General features: G+C 36.7%; 1 protein-coding gene across 4 annotated transcripts in view; it reads right to left on the bottom strand.

Annotated features, from left to right (window-relative positions):
• ELF1 (E74 like ETS transcription factor 1) overlaps positions 1 to 26,555 on the bottom strand; it is a 106,297-nt gene that overhangs the window by 57,657 nt on the left and 22,085 nt on the right. For 2 of the 4 annotated variants that reach the window (XM_060079746.1, XM_060079749.1), the window contains exon 1: positions 19,547 to 19,643. The exons of 1 other annotated variant lie outside the window; for it this stretch is intronic. The gene's annotated coding sequence lies outside the window, so the exon portion shown is untranslated. Of the gene's footprint in view, positions 1 to 135; positions 206 to 19,546; positions 19,644 to 26,555 lie in introns of those variants that run through there. One more of the 4 variants, XM_060079748.1, reaches the window with a different exon arrangement.

The raw sequence follows: 26,555 nt of genomic DNA, 5'->3' as shown, positions 1-26,555 counted from the left end.
ATATTCAGGAACATTTTGCTGTATTAATAGTTCCCAAACATATTTCATTTTCAAAGTGTCATTTAGTCTTTATAAAATAACAAGTAAAAAGTGAAAACTATTAATTCAACACAAAGACACAGACAGTTAACTTACTTGCACAGTTTTGTGCAGTCATCCAGTTGGGAATCCACCAAATAATAAAAACTCCCCAAGCTGGCTGTCATATCTTTCAACTCGGTAAGGACCATATTCTTATTCTTCAAGGAGACATGCCAAAGGAATGTCTCATCAATGAGGTCCTCACCGCTTATTGCCAAACTAAGCTTCAAATTTAAGGTAAAGTAGTAGCTCAAGCAAAACGGTTAGGAGCACAGGCTCTGGAATCAAACCACTTGGGTTTGAATCTTCTGCACTGTGACTTTGGACAAGTTACTTACTTAGTGTCAGTCTCTTCTTCCTGCAAAATAGGTATAAGCCACAGTTTCCTCATTCTGTAAAATGGGCATAACAACACCAAAATCTAGAGTTTCTGTGAAGATGAGATGCGAATGTATGTGCAGAATCCTTGGCATATAAATTTTACTCAATAAACATTAGCTTCATTATAATCTATGTACAGTGCAAGAGATACGTAACACATGCTTGCCAGATAACAAATTATTCCTTAAGTCTCATTTCCATACTCCCTAGGAGTCTCCTTTACCACAGCTATTTGCTAGACTCCAACAAAGAACACTATAGCCCCGTTATCAACAAAAGTATAATTCTACTCCAGTGCCTAAAAATTTGGCACCTGTTTGATAAATCCAGTTGCTTCAAGGTTAGGACCACACCCTGTCTGGCAAGGCTCCCTTAACACAGAGTTCTATTATGTCCCTAATCCAAACAAAATGAATTTACTGATTGTAAATACAAAACCCTCAGCCACATTACTGGCTACTACAACCAACTCAAATGGTTAACTGTTATATATAACTTATTATAAAAGATTTCATGTATTATAAACATATGATCGTCAAAATCAGTTTTTAATACTTTTCACACTTGCCTTCTAATCCCTAATTGAATGCAAATTTAAGTTCCCTTCAAAAGGGCTTTAAACACAAGGGTCTATAAACCCATTAATTCATAATGATATTTTTAAAAAATCACTGCCAACCTTTGGAAGTTATTAGGCTACCAATTCATTAAGCTCAATATGAAAACTGACAAAGGGAACCAATCAAACAAAAGAGGAATAAGTTTTTAGATTAGACAGTTCTGGCCCAAAGAAGGTAAAATACACCAGCTTAGAGCAATGGGTGGTTGAATGACTACCTTTAATTTGAATGACTATCTCTAATAAAGTATTCAGAGTGTGTGTGTGTGTGTGTGTGTGTGTGTGTGTGTGTGTGTGTGTATTTATAAGGCGGGGAGTATCTAAAGAACTGGAACTATGTAGTAACCCCAGATGCCAAGTACCTGAACGGAAAGTACTTTTATATGAAGTGGTAACCTGATAAACCACCCTTTTCAGCATACAGATACACCCATCGTAAGAACAGGAAGTATATTGGAAAAACCATGAAACCAGAAGAAATACAATAAAAATTAAAGAAAACAGAGTAAGAAACGCGAGAGAAGAGAAGCTATTCAAGTTAGAAATGAGAAGCAAGCAATAAATCCATAAACTGTAATGACTGGAATTCTTCCATAACAGACCATAGTTAGGCCTTTCCAGTTGTTTTCTAGTATGGTAGAATGCTTTGTATTAGCTCCCAACAGAAATGAAAATAATAAATCAGTGGTATCAAGATAAATTCTATACAATCTTCCAAGGGTCTGCCCATTCTCAATCTGAAAAGTGTGGAATCACATACTTTTAGAACTAAAAAAGATGTAAAGATCACCTAGGACAATGCATTTGTTGAACAGTTAGAGAATTTGGGCCTAGCGCAGTCTGACTTGTCCAAGGTCACAAAGACAGTTAATGACAAAGAAAGCAACAATTCTCTACTTTTCCCCAATTCCCAGCCCAATTCTCTACATTAATAGAACTTCATTAGTATTTTTCATTAGTAGAATATCTGGACAAATAAGAAATCCCTTACACACATTTGCTACCTGGTAAATCATTTTCAGTCACATTTTTATGTGGAATAACTGAAAAAGAGGAGTTTCTACATTTTTCTATTATTGCTTTAAATCTTAAAATTTTACTATTGTTGTTCACTTCCAAGTTCTATCATATATCATACTATCTTGCTTTACCTTCACTCAGCCTAAAAAAGTGAAAAGAAAACATCAATAAGCCTTTTTATAAAGCTACCACAATAACTCATTAAAATACTTTAAAATTAATTTTATTGACATTTTTCTTGCTAGTTCTTTGAATACAATACTGCTATCACACCAAAAACTTGTAGATAAGAAAAAAATAAAAAACACATCAAAATGTAGTTACAGTTAAGTAACCAGACTTTAATCTCCCCCAACAAGGGTAGTCTCTCAGTTTCTACTGAATAAGGAAACAGACAAACAAAGACATTAATTGTAAAATAAATCTCACTGCATAGCACTCTCTAAATCATGTACTCTATACACAAAGTAGAAGAGGAAAAAATACAAGTAAATGTCACAGAGGAGCAAATCATTCCCTACTGCATTCAGGGTTCTCTTAATTCAAAAAGAAAATGTTTCTATACTACCACCTTTAACTCATTTCAAATATTCAAGGAATTCAAGAAAATGTAGAAAAAGTTTAAAAATATTGTTATTGGAATCATATAAGTACCATATATATAACCATCTATCTTTTAAGTAGCTCCGCTGCTTTAGGCATCTTTCATTGACACTGAGGTGGAGGCGGGGGAAGTGAAGTACTTAGATCTTTTTCAAAAGTATATTTTTATTTCCACGTGAATGAAACACAAATTGATGTTTTTTGTATTCTGGTGATTTATGCAAAGCCAAAGCAGGCCTTGGAAACCTGAATAAGCTCACCTTAGCTTCAACCATGTTAAAGTGAAACAACAACAACAACAACAACAACAACCCCACAAAGTCAATATGATCAAGGGAACAGGCTGACTTCTCTATGCTTGGCCTTTCTGCTGACACCCCAGAACAGTTCCAGTACTCAGAGGACAGGCTGCAATTACTCACTCCCCAGACCTGAAAGGCCGGTTCTTTCACATTGTTCTCCACTTCCCATCATTGGCCACTTAGGCCTACCTGGTGTCACATTACACTCAGGCAGCATTTGTAGCACCTTGCAAAACCATATCACATACCTAGACCTGTTCATACCTGTGGTCTCAAGATTAACCCTTTTTCTGAGCATGTTCTGAAAACAAGAGAATTTAAAACCAAAGAGAAATACCCAACAGTAATCAGATAGTCTTTTAACCTTGGTCATGAAAAAAAAAAATTTACTTTCTCCAAATGGCTGAAAGTGATCATTGTCAAAAATGTCATTTATTGGTGTTTTTATTATGCAAATAAACTGACTGAAGGAACTTTCTTCCCTCCAGCACGCAAAATCTAAACTCCGACAAAAACACACCTAGCTCGGGAACACAAATATGCTGAAATGTGCTTATCAGCAAGACCTGATCGGGCAGTTAAAATTTTTCTTTCTGTAACAAACAAGAATCAGCTCACAAGAAAACTGTTTCATTTCTGTGGTTGTTTATTCCCCCGTTTAATATTATCATCAGAGAAAAGATACGCTCTAGTCCAGTGGTTCCCTCACCTGAGAATACGGCAGATTCCCATCAATAACAATGTTTCATTCTGGCCCAAAGTGAAAGGGAAAAGCCAGGGATGTTGCTGTGAAGTCCCACAGGAGATTTTGCCACAGGACACGGCTCCTGCCATCTCTAACTCCCGCACTGCACAATACTCTTCTAGAAGAGACTGTTACTCTGTCATGAGAAGTTTCACTCTTAGGAAGAGACACACCATCAGGTGAAAACAAAATCAAAGGTTACATAAAAAGCTTAATGGCCACAGATTGTATTATTAGGTGATAGCAGCTCTATGTGTTCAATTGATGGGTCATTACTACCTTTACTCTAGCTCCCCTTGTGGTTCTTCACCCTGCAATAGGAGTAATTAACCAAAAATGAAAATATGATCAACTTACTTCTCTACTTAAAACTAATCAACGGGGCTTCCCTGGTGGCGCAGTGGTTGAGGGTCTGCCTGCCGATGCAGGAGACACGGGTTCGTGCCCCAGTTCGGCAAGATCCCACATGCCGCAGAGCGGCTGGGCCCATGAGCCATGGCCGCTGAGCCTGCGCGTCCGGAGCCTGTGCTCTGCAGCGGGAGAGGCCACAACAGAGAGAGGTCCGCGTACCGCAAAAAAAAAAAAAACAACAACGAATCAATGCAACACTGTAAATCAACTATACTAAAATTAAAAAAAAAAAAAAGGGACTTCCCTGGTGACGCAGTGGTTAAGAATCCGCCTGCTAATGCAGGGGACACGGGCTCAAGCCCTGGTCCGGGAAGATCCCACATGCTGCAGAGCAACTAAGCCCGTGTGCCACAACTACTGAGCCTGTGCTCTAGAGCCCGCAAGCCACAACTACTGAGCCCGCGTGCCACAACTACTGAAGCCCGCGCACCTAGAGCCCATGCTCCGCAACAAGAGAAGCCACCACAATAAGAAGCCCACACACTGCAACAAAGAGTGGCCCCCATGTACCACAACTAGAGAAAGCCCGCGTGCAGCAACGAAGACGCAACGCAGCCAAAAACAATTAATTAATTAATTAATTTTTTAAAAAAAACTAATCAGTGGCTTCCACTGCCTATAAGAAAAACTTCAAATTCATTAACAGGGTTGAAGTGGCTCTTCATGATGTCCCAAAAGGTATGAGGAAAAATGCAGCCAGTCAGATTTGTAAAAACAGGGTATCTGATCACCTGCACCAGAAGACTGACTGGGAATGTTCACAGACCAAGTTTAAAAAGGACACCTCTGTCACAATTTTTTTACTCCTCTTCACTCCCAACTCAAAAATAGGTACACCAGCATTTCTGCATTTTATAGTCTCTCATGGCCCCCTTACCTCGCCCCTGAATTAAAGAAGCCAAAGTCGGCCCTGCCCCAATTCCCCTAGCACCCTGTATGTACTACCCTTTCCCAGGCTTCATCTGTGCTGAATGATAGGCTCAATCCAGATCTCTCCAAATCTTCTTGAGTGATCATAACCTTTTATACCTGTGGCATTTTAGCAGCCTCTTCCAAGTCACAGTGGGACCAGACTTAAGGATATAAACTCTAGAGATGCAAAGCATTTTCACCTTTTCCCAAGTCACCAACAAGTTTGATGGACTCAAAGATCCTTGTGCACAAAACTTCCTGCTCACTATGTGTGAGAATATCCCCAATTTCATAGCATACCCCTTTTCTTCTTTAAATAATAGAAATCTAGTTTAAATAAGTTTGGATATAATCAAACGATTCTGGCGCTCCATGTCAAGATCCTTAAAATGGGATTCTTCCTACAATCATCCTCGTAACTACCTGGCTCTCACCTAAGATGCTAAACTCAATGACACCAAAAAAACTAGAAGCAGTAAAACCACAAGATGAGAGATGAGAAAGTGGAAGGGCATGGGCTTAGTATAAATTACACATGTAACTTTATATTTTCCTATTGTACATATCTTAAGTTGAAGCAAACTTTAAATATCATTCACAAGTAATATAAAAATTTATAATACAGGGAATTCCCTGGAAGTCCAGTGGTTAGGACTCTGTGCTTTTACTGCCGAGGACACGGGTTTGATCCCTGGTCGGGGAACTAAGATCCCACAAGCCGCATGGTGTGGCAAAACAAAACAAACAAAAAAAGATTTATAATACAGAACAGTTCAATTTTTAGGCCTTCCACAACATCCATTTTCAGAAGAAACCATGGTCTACTGACTGACTTGGTGGTAAAAAAAAAATTGGTGAATACTTAGTGAACTTCCCCTTAGCTCAGCACTGTGGGAAAGACAAAAAGATACTGCATGGGCTTGTTCCTGTGAAGCTCACAATCTAGTTCAGGAAACAAGACCAAGAGAGAAAACAATTGAACACCAAAAGTTAGCATTTAATTAAATGTTAATAAAGCTGATCTATACTGCAGCATTTCAGAAGAGGGGATGGTCAAATGGATCAAGGGAACACTTTAGACAGTAAAGGACTTAAACTCAACCTTAAAGTGACATAGGATGTGGAGAGACCACAGGGAAAGGGAAAGACAGTATAGTGTGTGTATGTGCATGTTTGCTTATGTGTGCATACATGTGTACATATGTGCGTGTGCGTGTGTGTGTGTGAGAGAGAGAGAGAAGGCTGAGTCACAGAAGAATAAAGAGAATCAAAACCTACCAAGTAAGTTTTGGGCCTCCCTGGTGGCGCAGTGGTTGAGAGTCCGCCTGCCGATGCAGGGGACACGGGTTCGTGCCCCGATCCCGGAGGATCCCACATGCCGCGGAGCGGCTGGGCCCGCGAGCCATGGCCGCGGAGCCTGTGTGTCCGGAGCCTGTGCTCCGCAACGGGAGAGGCCACAGCAGTGAGAGGCCCGCGTACAGCAAAAAAAAAAAAAAAAAAGAAAAAAAAACCTACCAAGTAAGTTTCGAGATAGTTAACAGCCTGACCAGAGCTAAGAGTTGACAATGGGAAATAGTAGAAAATGTGGTTAAATAAGCAAAGCAAAACCAATTATGGAGGGTCTTGAAAGTCAGGCAGTGGAATTTAGGCTTGATTTGGAAAGAAGAAGTGGAAAGTTCCTGGAGGTTTTCATATCCGGTTGCAACAACGGAGTGTGGTCCCAAGATTACAAAGCCCAGTGCAAGCGGGATCTGGTAACTACCATCTAAAAATGATGAGGACAGTTTAAACAAACATTCCATAGCTTGACTGCTACACTGATAACTTCTAGCCACTGATGTGTATACTGTCCTCCTTAAATTCTTCATTAATTACTTGTAATAGAGATTCTCAACAATGGTTTTTAAACTACCCAGGGTGTGGGGAAATTATTTAAAACAAACAAAACTCACTAGTTTACTTCAACTTTTTGTTCTCTGCCTAAGGATTGGAAGAAGGGAGAAATAGGAAAATAAAATTTTCAAAAAGATATGACTTATTACAATATAACCTTTCTTACAAGTTATTCAATTGAACATCAAAATTGTCCTACATCCATTTGGATACCAGTGAAACTTTGAAATATATAAACTCACTGCATCTATGGATGACTGTGTATTGCCATTTAGTATTAAGTATTTTGAAAAGATGATGCTGATTCAGTTAGTGAAGAAGGATATGATATCCATGACAGATTAAAAGTTTCTTAGTCACTTAATAGAGACTTCTATCACCAACTTTCAAGGAATCTACTTCCTTCCAGGGTGATGTTTAAAAGAGAGATACTCCTGTAAAAATGTCTAGCTGCATTAAACTTGCTCTGTTAGAAGTATTTTCTGCTTTATGGCTTTGCCTTACTCTTTGGAAGTTCAAGAATTCAAAGTTGCTTTAGTGGATGTAACAGGCACTTATTAGATTTTTAAAAATACTTTAGCATGAAGACACATCCAGAAATTGTACAATAGCACAATAAGGTCCATTTACATTATCATTTGTTGGTAATAATATCTTAGTGTCTAATAAGTGCTTTTACAATTTATAAAGCAAGACATATATACTACTTTACGTAATTCTTAAACATCTCTACAACCACTGATGTTTTTGCACAGATACGAAAAAACCATGATACTTACCCTCAAGGAATTTAAAAAAGAGATGATAACAAATTATAAATAAATAATAAGAAGAAAATAATAGCTACTATTTACATGTGCCAGGCCTTATGCTACAGTATGTTGCTATATCTGTCATTTAATCTTCATATCAGTAATAACCGTGCATTGACAGAGCCAACCAAATAAGGGCAAAAGGACTTTGTCATGGTCACCACCATACTCCCACAGCTTACACAGACGGCCCAGGATAAATATTTGTCAAAGGAATACTCAACATGCTCAGAGAGAGTTTGAGCACGTCTGACTTCAGCTCACGTTCATTCATCTATTCATACACTCCACTGAGTACCTACAACATGTCAGACTCTATTCTAGGTGGCAGGAATACAGCACTGAACAAAACAGACCAAAACTTCTGCCTTCGAAGGGCTTCTAATCTAGTGATCTTGATGTTCCCCCTCAAAATATTCTGCTTTAAAAATGTGAGATTGTCAGGCAATACAGTTACCTTACAACCCATGAACAGAAACTCTGCCCCTCTCCTCCCACGTCTAACTCCCAGCTACCTCTCAATCTCTGGCAACTAGACACAGAAAATGTGACCTCTCCCACTCAAAGTGGACAGTAAGAGTTGTGGGAGAATTTCTTACCTTTCAGACAATCTGTAGGCACATAAGGAGAGGGGAAGGGAAAATTTGAGGTGAAAATAGATACAGCTAAATCCAATGGCTGACTTCTTCCAGGCAAACCTCAGGGCCTCTATTTCACTTTAATTTTTAATTTGCCTTTGAGTTAACTGAAATTTAACAACAACCAAAAAGTTTATTGGAATTTTTTTTAAAGCATTCCCTTTACAAATATAAACACTTCAAGGAAGAAGAGAAAATTTCCCCTGTATTATCTTTTCCTATATACTAGGTGGCCTTCAGAAATCATATCAGTACTATCTACATTCTTTTATTTATTTCACAAGTGCTCACTAGGGACCTATCTGCCAGACACCAGTGGGTAAGGGAGAAGGACAGGAAAGAAACACTATGGGCAATCAGTCTATCAGCTAAGACAAAAGATGTAGCAGAAGTGGCTACAAAGCTTATTCTCCCATATTATTCAGTAATTATTTGCTGGGGGGACATTCCAGATAGAAGAAGCTAAGGAAAACCTAAAAGGTTAAATCACTGAATAATGGGTAAAATAGTAATTTAATGAAAACAAACCTTTTCCTAAAAGGACACAAGATTTAGCATCAGAAGACCTGCATCCAAATCCTAGTCCTGCCATTTACTAACTTAATTTTCTTGGATAAGTCAACCTCTGTGACCTTCCTTTCATCATCTTTAAGTTGTACCTAGTAAGATTTTACTTTGTAAACCATAAAGTGCTCTAAAAGTTTTAAAGAATACTGATAAACCAAAATACAAAAATAAATTAATGCTTGTCAAAATTTTGAGACCAACATATTAGCTTATCATTTCATATTGCATGTATACCATAGATACAAATTTGAATGTCAGCCTTTTATGACCTATAAAAATTTCACAAAAGTAAACACATTTTATATTTTCTATATCAAACATCTAATTGTGATCCATACAACCCATATAATACAAAACAAGACTACAACATGCCTAGAATCAACAAGTGACAAAAGTTTAATGAAACAAGCTTTATACCTAACTGGTCTCCCTAATGGGAAATTAGAGCAGCAACTGTACATCTGTGTCTCTGTTCCTCTCATCGTGGTTTAACTGACAGGAAGCAGAGAACAAGATATGGCATACAAACGTCAAGTATTTCCTGCCTTCTCTGCTACATCTTTATGTCTTGTTTTATAAATAGTCCAATAGTTTATGTGAAAAGGTATCACAGCCTGGTGTCAGAAGCATAAGATAGAATTGGTAAAGAGTGTTTATGAAAACAGAACACTTAAAAAGGTATTCTGAGGTTGGGATCTAAGTTCACTACACACATGAAGACTCGTTATTAATAGATTTCTTAAGAAGTACTCTTAGGAATAAGTACCTTACAAATTAAGACTTGAAAACCACAATGAGTGAGTAAAAAAATCAAGTCTCTGAACAACAGAACAGCCCCCAAACTATTTTACCCAACTGGTTAGATAAATAACATGTGACCACCTAGATAGAAGACGCTCTCCCCACCCTGCCTTTACCTCTCAAAAAAGATAACTACCACCAAAAACAAAACAAAAAACAAAAAAAAAAACTTTGAACAACTGACTGAAAACAGCAGGACAGACACCTTGCCTCTTTGATCTCTGGTCATTTTTACCATGGCTTCTTGTGAGCACTTCTCCCAGATTACAATTTGTGTTCCCCCCCAATCAAACTATCTCCACTCCCTTGCTCTCTTCTCAGTATATCCAAAACATGGCTCACATTATCTACTCACATATGTTCTCCAACCATACACAAAGCAAATAGAACTCCATTCCCAATAGGTGAATACTTATTACTGTTTTAAGTCATTTAAAGCAAGCCTGCAATTAATTACAACTAAAACAGAGATGCTCACTTTTCATCATGCCTAGCTGCCTCCCCAACTAATAATTCCTAAGAATCACCTCAATTCATCACTCATATGCATCATATTCCATAAAAACTTGGGCACAATACAGCCATCTTCTCCATTGGTCAATTCTTACCTAAGCTATAAGTTACCACAACTACAATTTCACCAGGCCATACTGCTATTTGTCTCTAGGTCAATGTCCACAATAACTCAATATTTTACTGCAAGTAAGCTCATCTTATGGTCTTTCTTTCCTAAAGAGAATTTAATATACATGTAATAATCAGCTTTAAACATGGCACCATGTTCCTAAAGCAAGTAACATTTCTTAAATGAGTATCTTGGAAACCAATTTCATTTTTATTCAGTATTTTTCAATGAAAATATCTAGTTCATTCTTTTCAACAGTGTAAGAGTTACTAGTGCCTTCCTAGCATATCTTTAGTATATTTCTGCTCTTACTTGTAAATGTATTACCCTCAACTGTCCCCAGTATCTAGGGAATAAATGCTCCCTGAACCCTAAGGGAATTGTCCATTTCCTTACACATTAGCTCCCTTCCCACAGCCCCTGGCTCTGATGTTTGGGTCGAACCACCTGAAAATGGTCAGAAAAGTCTCAGGACATCTGCAGAGAACCTGGCGTCTACCACTTCTCAACAATCAAATATGCTAACAATGGTGAGCAGCTGTTCTGTTCTTCCAAGTGCAGATGAACAGTACACCTTCCTTTCAGTTTATTCAGAAGACTAACAGGTTATAAATGATCCTGTAACAGCCCACATATTTGTCTCTGATCCAAAGACGAAAGGATCAAATATAACACCCAGCTTAACAGTTCATGCCATAAAACGTTCTGAATAAACAAATAACTTACACAAATCTTCTGTTTCTAAATATGAACTGTCTCTCAAACTAAAACACGTATAACATTAATTCTGATTATTCTAATTTAAATCTAAAATCTTCACATTCTTTTTCTTTATGCTTTAATATATGTGTGTTTTGTGTGGTATATATTTAACCTTATATAAATAGTATAATACTGTATATATTCTTCCAGCATACTTTAACAAGGCTTCTTTAAGACATAAAATTCTAAATAAACACAAAGGTTACTTGGAAAGGAATTTTAAACATCTGCTAGGACTCAGTGCTTAGAAAAATATTATTACCAAAGAAAGATAAATCATGATTATTAGGCTTCCATTATAACAAACAGAAATATCTAAGATGCAAAAAGCAGCCCATCTTCAGTGATGCCTCTCACAAAGTGTTCTGACCTTCTGCAGAACAAAGGCTATAGCCCACCTTAGGAACGCCATGTGTAGAGATCTTAACAAGAAGCTTGGGGGTCTAACCTTTTCTATCTTGCCTAAAAGGTGCAGGCTACACACCGCCACCAACACAGCATTGGGGACTTCCCTGGCAGTCCAGTGGTTAAGACTCTGCACTTCCAACGCAGGGGGCACGGGTTCAATCCCTGATCCAGAAACTAAGATTCCACATGCCACACAGTGCGGCCAAAAACACAAAATACGGCATTGGTTCCATCAGCATGGATATGTTCTAAATTGCCATAAGAAAATCTCTGGCTGCTGTACTCCCCAGCATCAAGAATTCTCCCTAACAGACAATAAATAATTGTTGAATGAAATCAATAAATTATATAGGATGAAAAGGAACATAATAATAAAAAAAACAAATCCAGGAGACCCCTGAATTGCATGACTTTTAAGAACCCTTCCAACTATAAAATCTTATGACTTCTACTTTCATTTGTTCCTCTTTGTCCCTGCCACTACTTATACGGACACTGTGAAAAAGAGCTCAGAAAAGAGGGCCAAGAGATGACTGCCAAAGCAAAACACTGGATTAAGATCTATGTTTCCCTTTTTATAGCAACTCCCACATTTACATTATTACATTTTGGAAATCTTATATAAAGATTCCATATCAAGTTTATAACAAAAAAAAGTCACTAAAGATGCAGGAATTACTATCATTATAGTAAGAATTTTAAGGAAACAAGATGACACCCATATCAGGAAGCAAGATGAAACACTAATTATGGCAATAAATCTGGTTAGATGTAAAAGTCTGATTTGGGGTATTAGCTACTTAAAAGTTTATCAGTGTCAATTAATATTATATCAATTATGTTTTATGAATCTTTGTTCTAAAATGTGTTTTTGAAAAATATTTGAATGTGTGATGATTGTAAAGACTAAATTATTTCTAGCAAACTATAGCTCCCATGGATCTCAACTGGAAATTATCATTTACTCATCAGAAGTATGCGTAGAGGACTTCCCTGGTGGCACAGTGTGGTTAAGAATCGATGTGGGTTCGTGCCCCGGTCTGGGAAGATCCCACATGCCGCAGAGCGGCTGGGCCCGTGAGCCATGGCCACTGAGCCTGCGCATCCGGAGCCTGTGCTCCGCAACGGGAGAGGCCACAACAGTGAGAGGCCCGCGTACCACAAAAAAAAAAAAAAAAAAGAAGTATGCCTAGAGCCATCTTGTTAGTTATGTGGGACAGATACACGGTCCTATTATAACTTAATTCTGAATCTACCTAATCTCCTTCACTGAAATGGTGATTTTTTTTAACTGATGTAGAGTTTATTCACCACATTTTAAAAAAATCAACTTCTACTCCTCATCAAATTAAACATTATTTCTCAGTTATATATAAATGTGGAGCAAAAATAAACTACCCCTTATATAGCACAGTTTACTATGAAATAGTTCAACCAAAGAAAGAATACACTGACATACCCATCACCCGGCTTCACATTACATTAACACTTTTCCATAATTTGTTTCAGATTCTTAAGAATAAAACAGTCAAATATAGTTAAAGCCTTCTATATATCCCTCACCAATCTCCTCCGACTATTCTAAAATTGATGTTGCCCCAACTGTCTATATTTTTATACCTTTACTTCATACATATCAATAATAATATTGTTTTTATGTACATAATAGGGATTACAATGTTCTATCAAAATTTGTTTTTTATTCAAAATTATGTTTGAACTAATTAAACTCTAGTTAATAAATGACAGGCATGCTAAACTGCTAAGTGTTTAGTGGTCAAATATACTAATGTTTGCAACTTACTCTAAAGGCATCAACTGCCCATTTGTTTAGGGTCCTGGAAGATTTTAGTCCCCAGGGCAAAACACCATAGTAAGATGCTGAATGGGTAGGAAGGCATCAATAGCAGGCAATAGCAATAGTTCCTAGGAAAGAAAATGAAAAACTCTAAAGTATCTTAAATATTCATTCTCTCCATACTCTTTGTAAACTCTTCACATATGCTCTTGCACGTATGCTCCAAGAAATATGTGCAAGAGTGTTCCCAAACTGGAAATAATCTACTGCCATCAACAAGAAAGAATAAGTACATTCCGATACAGACAATGCAATACTACACTGCAATTAAAATTAAGTAAGATGAAGCTCATAGAGTTAAATGAAAGAAGCAAGTCACTATAGAATATACATGGTGTGATCCATTTAAATAAAGTTCAAAGGGGTAAAACTATAAAGAAAAGCTTATCGCAAAAATCAGGATAATAGTTATTTTTAAGGAGAAAAAAACATGGGCAGAGTGGGGGATTTCTTTTTTTCTTTTTAAATATTTATTTATTTATTATTTGGCTGTGCCAGGTCTTGGTTGTGGCACTCGGGATCTTCATTGCCGCATGCAGGATCTTTAGTTGAGGCCTGAGGGATCTAGTTCCCCGACCAGGGATCGAACCTGGGCCAGCTGTGTTGGGAGCAGGGAGTCCTAACCACTGGACCACCAGGAAAGTCCTGCTGGGGGATTTCTATCTTAATAAACGTGCTCTATTTCTGTTGTGACATGGGTAAACACTATGTAATTACATTTAAACTGTATATGTTTTATACATTCCCCTACATGCACATTTCAGTTTTAAAGAAAAAAGGATAATGAATTGCTCCATTACAATATTCAGCTTCCATTTAGTATTTTGGTATAAAAAATAAGATGCACATAAACTAACAGTTATTAAATCAACACCTCATTTTTATAGTTTTATTGTAAAATTTTCTAGTTTCACTGTTTACAGGACTGTTTTCTAAAATACAGAAAATAACCAATTTTCTTTAATTTAGATTTGTAAAACTGTACCATACAACTCTGCACAAATACAATGACCACTGTATTACTGAGCATCTATCACACAGAAAATGAACTTAACATGACTTTACATCATGTAAAGTCACACTGGTTCCTGCTACCTTGAAGAACTTCTATTCCATGGGGTAGAAGACTGGAAAAGGATAGATCCAAGAAAATACAAATTTGAAAAATCAAAAAACCAAAAACTTGTATAAGTGGTTGCCTTTAGGCAGCAGGACTGAGAGTGGGAAGGGGTAGAGAGGCTGCTTTTCACTAAAGGTTTTTTATTAGATTTTTAACAATGTGCATCATTTTGATAGCTTTTTAATATAAAAATTATTAAATCAATCTTCATAAAAACTCCAGAAGGTATTCATAGTTTACGGTTGTGCTTTTTTTTTTGGTTTGTTTTGATGCTGGCAACCAATCTCCAGCTACAAAATATGGAGATGAAAAAGAGCTGATACCCACTACTCAGCATTAAAAGGCAAATGAAAGAAGAGCTCTGAATTCTTACAGGGGTAAGAGAATGAAAGTGAAAAGAGAAGTTTAGGAACAGTTTTCTGATGATGAGGACAATGTTAATTCAGATACTTATTTACTGGAAGAGGAGCAAATGAAAACGTTTCTGCACAGAAATTTGTTCAGCCAAAGCTCAGCTGCATAATTTATCCCCTCTACCAACAAAGCATACAGCCCAGGAGTTATTTTTTTCAAAAAGGGTGGGGTGCCTACACATTTGTAGTATAGCTCAATAGACACTTTTACTCTAGTATACAGATCGTCTGACAAGACACAAAGATAGAGGTGACAAATAACTTGCTCTTTAGGAGTTCCTCTTCTACTAATGGGAGAAAGATTGCTCAGACAGTTGAAAACTGCCCTAATCATTTAGGTTGACTCAATGATATTACTAATTTAATTCCTACCATTTATATGAGGCAGCTCCTAAGCAAAGGGGCAAAATATTCTGGCCAAGTGATGGTAGCAAAATTATATTCAGACCACTCAACTGATGGGACTCTTCTTCCCATTTCTATGAGAGTCTGTGAACACCTATGTCCCATCAGACGAGACGTAATGTAATGCAAAGCCTACAAATATGCAATCAACTATGCAGTTAAATGTCCAAAGAAACTCATACCGTAAAAAAAAGTTACTCCCTCCCAGACTCAAACAATTACAAACACTAATAGTGTACTTCCCAGGAGAGAAGGGTTTTCAAAGACTATAATGCTACCCTAAATCAGGATGGGGCTGTTTTTGCTCTAACCCAAGGAAAACAGAATGGAGAGATACCATGAAGCACCAAAGGGAACTAAGAAAAAAACTAACATTGGAGAGAGTGTGATGGTTCGCTGAGAGATAAAGAAGGGGCTAATTATACCTGAAAAACAAAAATAATTAGTTTAATTATATATTGTGGTCAAGCCGGTAGTGAATGGGGAGCCAGAGGAGAAAAAGTAGAATTAGAGAAAAGGAAACAGGGAGAGCCACAAAGTTGAAAAATATACCACAGCAAAAAACTGGAACAGAGAAAGGGATAACCAGGGTAGGGAGACGAGGCTAAATAAGTTCTAGTGACTTTTCTTACTTACTAGAGGCCGTGGGCTTCAAAATACCATTGTTCCTTAAAAATTCAGATATTAAAATGTTAAGTAACTGATTAATCACTCTTCACAGCTCTTAAGCCTGCAAACTCTCCAAGAAAGTGTGGCAGCCCGTGCATCACAGTCATCTAGAGTACTTATTAAAATTGCAGATGGATAAGTCAAACCCCAGGGCCTAAGGAACCAAAATCTCTAAGTTGAAGCCAGGTGATTCTCTGTTACACCAAAGGTCAAAAATTACTACTTTAAAGGTAGTATACTACCAGGCAGGTGTTAATTACTTCTTTGGTTACAATGTGCAGGCATCAGAGATTAAGTTGAAGGCCACAAGCCCTTTAAAGATTTGCTACCACTAACTTTAACAGGACCTGCCCAACTGAGCAGCCAAGGGTTTAATACAGCAAATTTAACACCAGCCTATACACTTGTGCTTGATACTCTGTCAAAGGTTGAAAAAGACGAAGAAACAGAATAAAACATCTCTGCTCTCTAAGAGCTTATATTCTTATTCTTATTGAAGAAACTCTCCTTAACCTACACAAATGCTATTCATTCTTCAATACTCATAATTCCTAAAGACTCATAGACTTTTCTGCCTATTTTAAATCTCAGTCACCTTTCACCTCTAGGCAAACAGTCTGAACCAAAATTTAACAACTCAGTGGTTTGGTTCCATTCTTTACTTATTTCACCTACGTTTTCCCAGTAAGAATCTAAGTTTGTGAGACGAGAGCCCAGGTTTCCTAGCCTTCTGTGCTCTGTTCGTTGCTTAGAACAATGATGGCCACACTGTGGAGCATCTGATGCTGAATTAGGTTAGGGGACTTGGAAAGTTAGAAGATTCAACAGTCATATGCAAAGCATTTTAAAAATCCAAATTTCAGACCTAAAGAAAGGCAGATCTAAAGTACATTTCAACCACTATAATAAAACACATCAAAAAGTGAATAGACAAAGATTTTGTATTCCCCAGAAGATTCTAAGAATCAAGTGCCTGGTATGTAAAGTAAACTTTCAAAGAAGAAGAGCAGGGTACAACAAATGGAATGAGATTATTAATTAGGGGAAGGTTAAAGTCAAGATTGTACTTACGTTAGTGTTTAGAGACCTCTAGATTTTTGTAAACATATGCCAAGTTTAACACACACACTTTAACAGAACAAGGTATCATACTAAACAGTATATGCCCTCCCAAAAGAATATGAGGTAAAATTAAAGTGGAAATAAACCTGTCTTTGTATCTGGAAGTTCAACGTAAATTCCCAAGTCCTTGTATTTCCATCTCCCAGAGGCCCATCTTAAACATGCAATGTCACAATGATTCAACTATGAAAAAATTCGAATAGTAGTGAAAAAAAGCTGTTGTAGAAATTAAACAAATGCCTCATCCTCTCTCTGATGAAAAAGGAAACTAGTTTGAACACATTTTCAAAATCATTAGTTAATTCATTTGGTCATACCTTATCACCAAAATGATCACCAAGCAACTTAATTAAGGCTTTATTTACTCTTGAGGAAATACAGACCATTTCAAACAATGCAACACTTGTTGGTGATGAGCAGCTCATGAGCAGCTCCAGGCTAGAAGGCCTGCCATCAAGCACTACATAACCCTGAGCAAGTCACAAGACCTCTTTGAGCAACTGTTTCTTCAACTATAAAAGTGAGGCAGTTGGATGATCTTCAGTCTTTTTTAACGCTAAGTTCTTCAAATTGGTAATTCTAAGTTTAATTCTGATGACTCACTTTAAACTCATATTCAACCTTATAAAAAGGAAAGGGGTGGGATGGGAAGGGGACTGCCTAATAAGTCGTACTGGTCTTCCTTTGCTTCTATGCTTTTTTTTTCCCTCCCTTCTCCCTGAAGCCTCACCTCAGTCTTCTCCACATAATAAGAAACTGAAATATATGACTGGTATTTATTTTTATTTGAATTGCACCAATGTCTTCATTTTAAGAAACTAGATTCTTCTACTTCTCTTTAATGAATAAAATCTTAATTATTTGCCCCTTGATTTTTCTCTGTGGATCACTGGCCTCTAAAAACTCAAAACAAAAAAAAAAAGAAAGAAAAGGAAGGGAGGGAGGGAGGAAGGAAGGCAGGAAAAAAAGAGAGAAAGAAAGGCAAAAAAGTTTCATTAGATTTTTCACACAGAGCAGACTAGAAGTAAATACAACCTCTGCTTACTCAAAAGCTGACTAAACCAGCAATATGCAAACAAAGATGACAGCAAATGGCTCAGAGCTGAACTGGTAAAATGTCTGCTTGTGCCTGTCTTATAAGAACACAAATTGAGATCTGATAATATGAACAATCCTTTCAAAGAGTAAGAAATAATAATTGACTGCCTAGAAATCTTCACTTTCAGCTGACAGGCCTTCAAGCAGTTAGACATTTATTAGCAGCGAATTCCCAAAGAACTAGCTAAATATCATTACATTCAATAATAAATGACTTGGCAAATTTTATTTCTAAAAACTGTACTTGGAATCACTGCATATTCAAATTTTACTTTCATTCAAATTTTAGTTTCACAAATAACTTTCGTAAGCAATATACTGCTGCATCCAGCTTCTCAGAGCACCTAGAACTTCAAGGCACACCAGAATCTCCTAATTTCAATAATGAGAAGTATTTCAGAAGAAAACTAAGCAACCTTTTCTAGGTATTTTTTTTATTCAAAACAAGCAAATTTTAAGAATAGTTGTATAGACAGAAGGTTAATACTCTTTACTTTTTCATTTTACACAAGTCAAAATACTACGTTTCCTCAGAAACTAGCTATGCTTCTAAGGCTGTTACTCAGAATAAGTTTCCAGTGTGAATTATAAAACTTTATTATTTTTTTCTAATAGTAAATGAATCATTCTAGCCTTTCTTCCTCTTTATTTAATAATCACTTTAACTTGTTATCTAAATGACCGTTCATTTTACTCAAACTTATATAGTTTTCAAAATTAAATGTTTAGTATAATTTCATTAACTTTAAAGAAAGAAAAAAGGATATTACAAAGGGCATTACAGTCAATGAGCAACACCTATGACTGAGGTGTCCCAAAGTTCCCTTTAACTAAAACGCCAAAACAAAATCTTCGCTCTTGAAACTTCTTTCTTAACACCCAAATCACAGGTGAATAATATAGTTTACTTAATTGTAAATCACAGGGTACCCTCACAAATACAATTACATTTTTAAAAATTGGAATTTGACCTAGTTTGCTTTGTAGTATGAAAAAGAAAGTAAGAAGAATCTCCTTTATTCTCAAGTCATATGGGGGGAAAAACAATCATACAAAATACAAAAAATGCTTTACCAAGAAGATCTAAAACTTTCCAGAACTTGAACGCTTTGTTTCCCCCTAGTAGTGAAGTTCAATCAGGCATGTGACTGACTACACACATTTTTTCCAGAGAGTTAAAGAACACATTCAGCCCTGTCCTTCGACAGGTAAGAACCACCCTCCGTTTATCAGGCTCAGGAAACAGCCAGAAGCAAACACGCAAAAATCTTAACAAGTTACCTTCAAATATTCTCGTTCTCTTTAGATACTGTCCCTTGGGCTTGAAAGTAAAAAGCAATCCGGCAAGTTTTGTGCTGTTAAAATGGCTCCTGTAGATTGGGGAAGTGGTGTCTGTGCTTCAGCTTATGAGTCATATGTGAGACTGAGTGTTTCTAAGGGAGGCACGCCCATGTTGCCGTGGACCCAATTACTCTGCTAGGTCAGACGTGCGAATCCACAGGTGAAAACGGGGAGAGGGGTAGAAAAAGGAGAGAGGCACAGCCAAGGAGCAAGGTCTACCTTGATTAAACCATTACTCAGCTCAGGTTAATTACCATAATTTAAAATTAACAATGAGATAGAATCAGAATCTGTAAGGAAGCAAAATGAAAAACCTGTATGTTGTTTTAAAAAATAAAAATCTCAATTTTTAAAAGTTATTTTAATATAGCAACTAAATAAAACTATGAAAGAAAAAAAAAGTAGGGAAGGGAATGGAAGAGAGACAGTAAACTTTCTGGCTTTTAATGTAACAATGGCCTGCTGAGTCTAACCTGGCAACTCATTAACTCTTATATAAAAGGGGTATATTGCTATGTAATCTGGAAAAGCTAGCACACTGTAATACCAGATGCAGATTTATACATTCGCTAAACAGATAAAATCCACTAGAAAATTCAAAGTTCAGTGGAAAAATAAGTGTGAATTACTAATCTGGTTTTCAGAATAAAAAAGCAAATTTAGGATTAGAAAGGAACTAAAGTTCAATATAGCAAAATGATTTTAAATAGAATTGCAAGCTTGACAAAACTCTACTTGAAACGAATTATCAATGCAATCACCGTTCATAACTCTACTACTGCCAAGTGATAGCCACAGTTTTCTTTACCTTCCAAACAAAACTGTCCACACATAAAAGCCAACCGTGTGCAAAGCACCCTGCTACAGCTCTGGTGAGCCCCAGGGTGTCAACAAAACATATGGCCAGTGCAGTTTTGCTCTCCAAGTCATCGTACATCTGACAATGTGCCCAAGCAGTGGAAACGGTAATTACTACAGCTACTTAACCTGTCCTCTGGGTGAGTATTTATTAATTTATTCTAAGAGCTTAAATTGATCAGAATGGCTTGAAAGCATTAAGCACTTCCAAAAGTACTTGAAATGAAGAAGCGCAACTCACTAGCTAGGCTTCATCCTATCTTTTACAAAAAGTAAATAAGATTTAGCAAGGTTTTCTTCCTTTAGTTAAATTACTTGGAAGTAATTATTCTGCCTTACTAGAGGCACAGCTGAGGGGACAAGCTGTCACTGACAGGAACTTTATAAACTGCTACAAAACATAATGATTGTCAACTAACTTTCTGCCCATTAAGTGCCTGTTTATCCATGCCACTGAACACTGCTTGACTAATATTTTTACTAAAATAATCTCCACGATTTAACAAATTATTAATAAAAATTATGCTAAAAAGAAAAATACATCACATTTTCTACTGACAAATGTTATATTTAACTTGCTTTAGAGCTCATTTATCCAGAATGACTACTTGCAACCCAAACACCAAGCAAAAAGGTCCTCTGAGCAGTCACGGGAAATTTTCACTGGAAAATCCCCCAAGTCGTTTCCCAGAGCTAAAATTTATCTTAGATAATATCCACAAATAAGCCTAACAATCTGATTATCTTTTACCTAATCAGAATTAGAAGTTATATGTGGTGAAAGAGGGACTAGTGAAAGGATGATGTCGAACCAACAAGTGACACAGTGGATAATGAAAGAAGATTTTTAAAAAACATCTAACACTATGACTATAACTTTAAAAGTACTGGGGTCCGAAGCCACTCTGAAAGGTCAGTAAGTTCTACATACTCCCTGAGGATATCACCAAATAGTAAGTGCCTAGAAGTCAGCATTATTATGATAAAGGTTTTTAAAAAACAAATGACTCACATCAAATGTGTGAAATTTTTTATGAAGTATAGATATATAAAAGGGTTCGCTTCTGCTATTGAGAAAATCCTTTTGTATCAAGTACCTTATTACTTGATAATGGCAGATATTCGGACTGTAATTTTAAAGTACTTCTGGCCACCGGTATGTAGAAGTGAAGTAAGAGATGTAAAGTAAAAATAATTACCCCTCTTCAACAGAAACAAACATCTGAGTTGTTCCCAAAGAGGCAATCCAGAGCTGCTACTGTAATATATTGCCCCTTTGCTCAGGGGTGTCTCTATAAGCATTATCTTACTACCTACAGGAACTGGATCTTGGTTCTATTCACAGCTCCCAAAAATCAATCTCCACCAAAAAAACAAACAAAAAAAAAAAAACTGGCAAACATTTCAGCACAGGTTGAGTTCAAATCCTAGCTCTGCTACCTATTAGCTGTGTAATCCTGGGAAATTACTTCTAACAGCACCCACCTCCAATTCAAAGAATTATTGTGAGAATTAAAGTCAGTTCATATACTACTATTTGGAATATATAAAGAACTTTCACAACTCAAAAATAAGAAAACAAGCCAATTTTTTAAATGGTCAAACTATTTGAACAGATACTTCACCAAAGAAGAGATACAGATGGTAAATAAGCAGAGAAAAGATCTCAGCATCATTACTCAATAGAGAAAAGCAAATTAAAGTCAGAATACCACTACACACCATTACAGTAGATTAAAAACAACAACAACAACAACACTAACAATACCAAGGGTGAGGATATGGAACAACTACAACTCTCACACACTGTTGGTGAGAATGCCTATTCGGAAAGCAGTTTAGCAATTCTTTATAAAGTTAAACATATACTTATCCTACAATCCAGCTGTCCTACTCCTAGATATTTACCCAAGAGAAATGAAAATATGTGTCTATTAAAAAAAAACTACATAAATATTTATAGCAGTTTCATTCATCATCACCAAATACTGGAAACGCAAATGTCCACCAACTGGTGAACAAATGAACGCGTTGTGGTATATCCATACGATGGAATGCTATCAGCAATAAAAAGGTATTAACTTCTACACTTCTGACAGATGATACAATATGGATGAATCTAAAAGCATTAGGCTAAATGAAATAAGCCAAACTCAAAATACATACTGTATGATTCCATTTATATGACATTCTAGAAAAGGCAAAACAAAAAAGACAGAAATTATATCAGTGGTTGCCAGGGGATGGGAATGAGGGGAACGGGTTGACTACAAAGGAGAACAAGGGAACTGTTTGGGGTGATGGAAATATCCTGTATGGTGACTGTGGTATTGGTTATAATATCTGTACATGTCAAAAATCACAAAACTGTATAACTAAATAGGGCCAATTGTACTGTATATAAACTATACCTCAACAAATGTGACTTGAAAAAGAAATCCAGTTCATGTTCAATATAGTACTAGGCGCTTAGTAAACACTTCATAAACATTAGCTGTTATTATTATGCTTCATAGTAGAAGCAACCAGTATCAAATACTTCAGGATGACAAACTTTAGGTCTCTAAATTTGTAAATAAAATGTGGCATCTTAGACTTGTGATGGAAATATAATGCACCTGTACATACTGTGGGTATGTTTATTTCTAAAATTAGATATATATCAAAGTCAGTATATATCTTAATATAGAGCTGTCACACCTGGGGGAATTGCCAACATTTATATTTGAACTATTAGCTGAGAAAGATGTCAACTGAATGAATTTATTAAATGCCAACTGAAGTTAAGACACTGTTCATTTCTTTGTTTAAAAATAGAACTTATGAAAAGAATTTACTGTGTAAGCAAGCACTCTCTTCTTCCCTTTTATTTTTACCTCTTCTCCTTGAACTCAAATTTGAGAACTTCTAGTACATGAAAATACAGAACAGTCTAAGTTTCATATCTAGGAACCCCGGGCTAAGAAAAAGGCATGGTTTGAATCTTTCTGGATCTGCAGCTAACATATTTCCATCCAGAGATGGAAGAAGAAAAGATCAAACCATTAAAATGATAAATGACCAAAATCACTCTTCCCTACTATTTAAATATAAAAATAAAATTTTAAAGACCAAGATTCAGTGTTATAAATCTCAGTGGGACAGCATTAATTTTGTTGATGTTAACACCTCCAAAGCGTAATCCCAGGTTCTGAGCAACGTGCAGCATTTCCAAATGTGAGCTTAAATGTAATTCTCTATTATCTATCACTAGATTTGTTAAACCAAGGCCCCCTTCCTCTTCCCCCTTCAGATTATAAGACTCATCCATAAGAACGTCCTCCTGGTCAAGTGTCTGTGTGTTTTCAGAGGCAAACCAAAGGCAATGGCTTTGTTCATTACTGTATTCCTACCACTAAAACAGGGTCCAACACATAGCAGAAACTCAGACATGAACGAATAACTTTTCTCAAACAGTTCATTGAAGGGAAATTTTAGCGTATCAGGATTTTACCTGTACACGGAAAATATTTTTAACAGACATGATTTCACCCATGATTTTTTTTTCAAACTGAGGTTATAATTGACATAAAACTTTATATTAGTTTCAGGTGTACAATGTAATGATTCAATATTGTACACACTGCAAAATGATCACAGTAAGTCTAGTTACCATCTGTCACCACAGAATTTTTTCCTTATGATGAGAACTTTTAAGACTCTCTGAGCAACTTTCAAAAAGGCAATACAGTGTTAGTGATTATAGTTATCATGCTGTACATCACATCATCATGACTTAATTATTTTATAACTGGACCTCCTTCACTCATTTAATTTATCCTCTAACCCCCTTCCCCTCTGGCAACCACCAGTTTGTTCTCTGTATCTATGAGTTTGGTTTGGTGTTGTTTGTTCATTTGTTTTGTTTTTTAGATTCCACATATAAGTGAAATCATACGGTATTTGTCTGTCTAATTTCACTCAGCGTAATACCCTCAAGGTCCATCCATGTTGTCATGAACGGCAAGATTCCATTCTTTTTTATGGCTGAGTAGGTATCCCATTGTATGTATGTGTGTGTATACATATATACACATCTACTTTATCCCTTCATACATCAATGGACACTTAGGTTGTTTGATATGACCCATGATTTGATATAGCTGAATTCATGTAACTATGTTACAAGATTCTATTGTAGGTGTTATTTTGGGTGTCAGACTTTCCTTTCTTGTCAAAAATAACCAAGACTTGACCGTACAATTGTATTCTTTATAATGCTCCCAGGTAATATGCTAAGTGCAATCTCAAGTTTTATATCACCATGAAATTATCTCTTGCAATTTAAAATTCAATACTGAAGACAATATATTTTTTACTTCAGTGGATTGTAACCAGGGATGCACCTCCGAATTACCAAAAGAAACTTCTGAAGATACATGCCTACTCCTAGAAACCGATTCAGTGGTGTGGATAGAGCCCAGGCTTATGAGAACCACTGCTCTGCTGCTACAGAGCCCTAGAACCTCATGTAGTTAGTGCTCTTCACACAGCAGCCACTCAGAAAGACTCTTGTCACCTTACTATTCAGCAACCTCCAAACGTTGTGGAGAGGAAATCTTCTGTTTTTTATATTGAGATGAGAGTGAAACTTCAGCTCCTCCTTTGCTATTCTTCAGGTAAAAGCAACATATCATAGAAGAATAATATCTCAACAACATCTTACCTGTCCCTTTCTCTACCACCAACTGCGTACTTTCAATTCATGTTTCACCACTCTCAGAGAAATCTTCCTAAAGAACAACTCTGTGAGTGATGTGATGATCACTCATGGCTGAAAAACAAACTTTGATTCCCTAGAGGCAAAAAGCTGGACTACTTATCATGGTGTTCAAAGTTTTCACAATCTGACCTCACTTTACCTGTTTCCAGTCCTATCTTCCCCACTCTCCACATCTTCCCCACTGTCTATCTCGGGTCTGTTTTTCTCTCTCTCCCTCCCTCCCCACCCCCATACACACACACACACACACACACACTCTCTCTCTCTCTCTCTCACTCTTTCTCTCTCTCTCTCTCTCCAGCCTTACTGAAACCTGGATTGCTCCATTCCAATTTGTTTGCCTTCCCTGGGCTTGGAAAGCACTTACCTTATTTCCTACCCTTTCCCTTATCTCTGCCTACCCATCCATCCTTCATAATCTCAGTTCAAATGCCTTCTCTACATGAAGGCTTCCCTCTGTTGCCCCACTTATAACTATTATTACAAGAACTGACCACAAGGCTGAAAGGAAACTTAGAGATCCTCTATTCAGTCCAGTGGTTTTTAAACTTTTCTTTTAAGTAACTGAATTCTTATAAAAATTTTCAAGGAAACTTGATACTACATTCATTTAAGTCTTCAGTGTTTTAAGAAAACCTAAAACACGGATACAATCTAGTCTCATTTAAAAATAGGAAAAGGAGGTCTACAGAGAGAAGTGACGACCAATGTCAAGTTAGTAACAGATCTGATGTACTCTTAGGCACTCATTCATTTAGCAAATATTCACTAAGCACCTACTATGTGCCAGGCACTTCTCTAGGCCCTTGTTATACAGCAGTGAAGAAGACGACACATTGTTGATAAACGACCCCTACTCACATGATGCTTACATTCTAGCCAGGAAGAGAGAAATGTTATGAACTAAATATATAGTATGTTGATTATAAATAAAAGACACAATAAAATATGTAGTATGTTAGTGATAAGGACGACTAAGAAAAAATAAAACAGCAATGAGAAGAATATGACAATTTATACAAACTAGCTAGGGAAGATTTCCTTTTGTCAGGTCACTTTTGAGTAAAGACCTCTAGCCATGAAGACACATCTAAGGAAGAACATTTCAGGCAGAAAAAAAGCCCATGAAAAGACTCTAACAGGGAGCTTGCCTGATATGTTCAAGGAAAGCAAGGAGGCCAGTGTGGTTCATGTAGAGAAAATAAGGAAGAGAGTAACAGAAGGAGGAAGAGTACTAGAAACTAAGGGAGAGCCTCACTGTTTAGAGACTTTAGCAGGAGAGTTTGCAGTAGCTGAGTCATAAGATTTGACTGCTGTGTTGAAAAAAAC

The sequence above is a fragment of the Mesoplodon densirostris genome, chromosome 17, assembly GCF_025265405.1.
Source record: "Mesoplodon densirostris isolate mMesDen1 chromosome 17, mMesDen1 primary haplotype, whole genome shotgun sequence".
NCBI classification, from domain to species: domain Eukaryota; kingdom Metazoa; phylum Chordata; class Mammalia; order Artiodactyla; family Ziphiidae; genus Mesoplodon; species Mesoplodon densirostris.
Note: the sequence above shows the minus strand (reverse complement) of the source record. Positions and strands in the feature narration are given on the sequence as shown.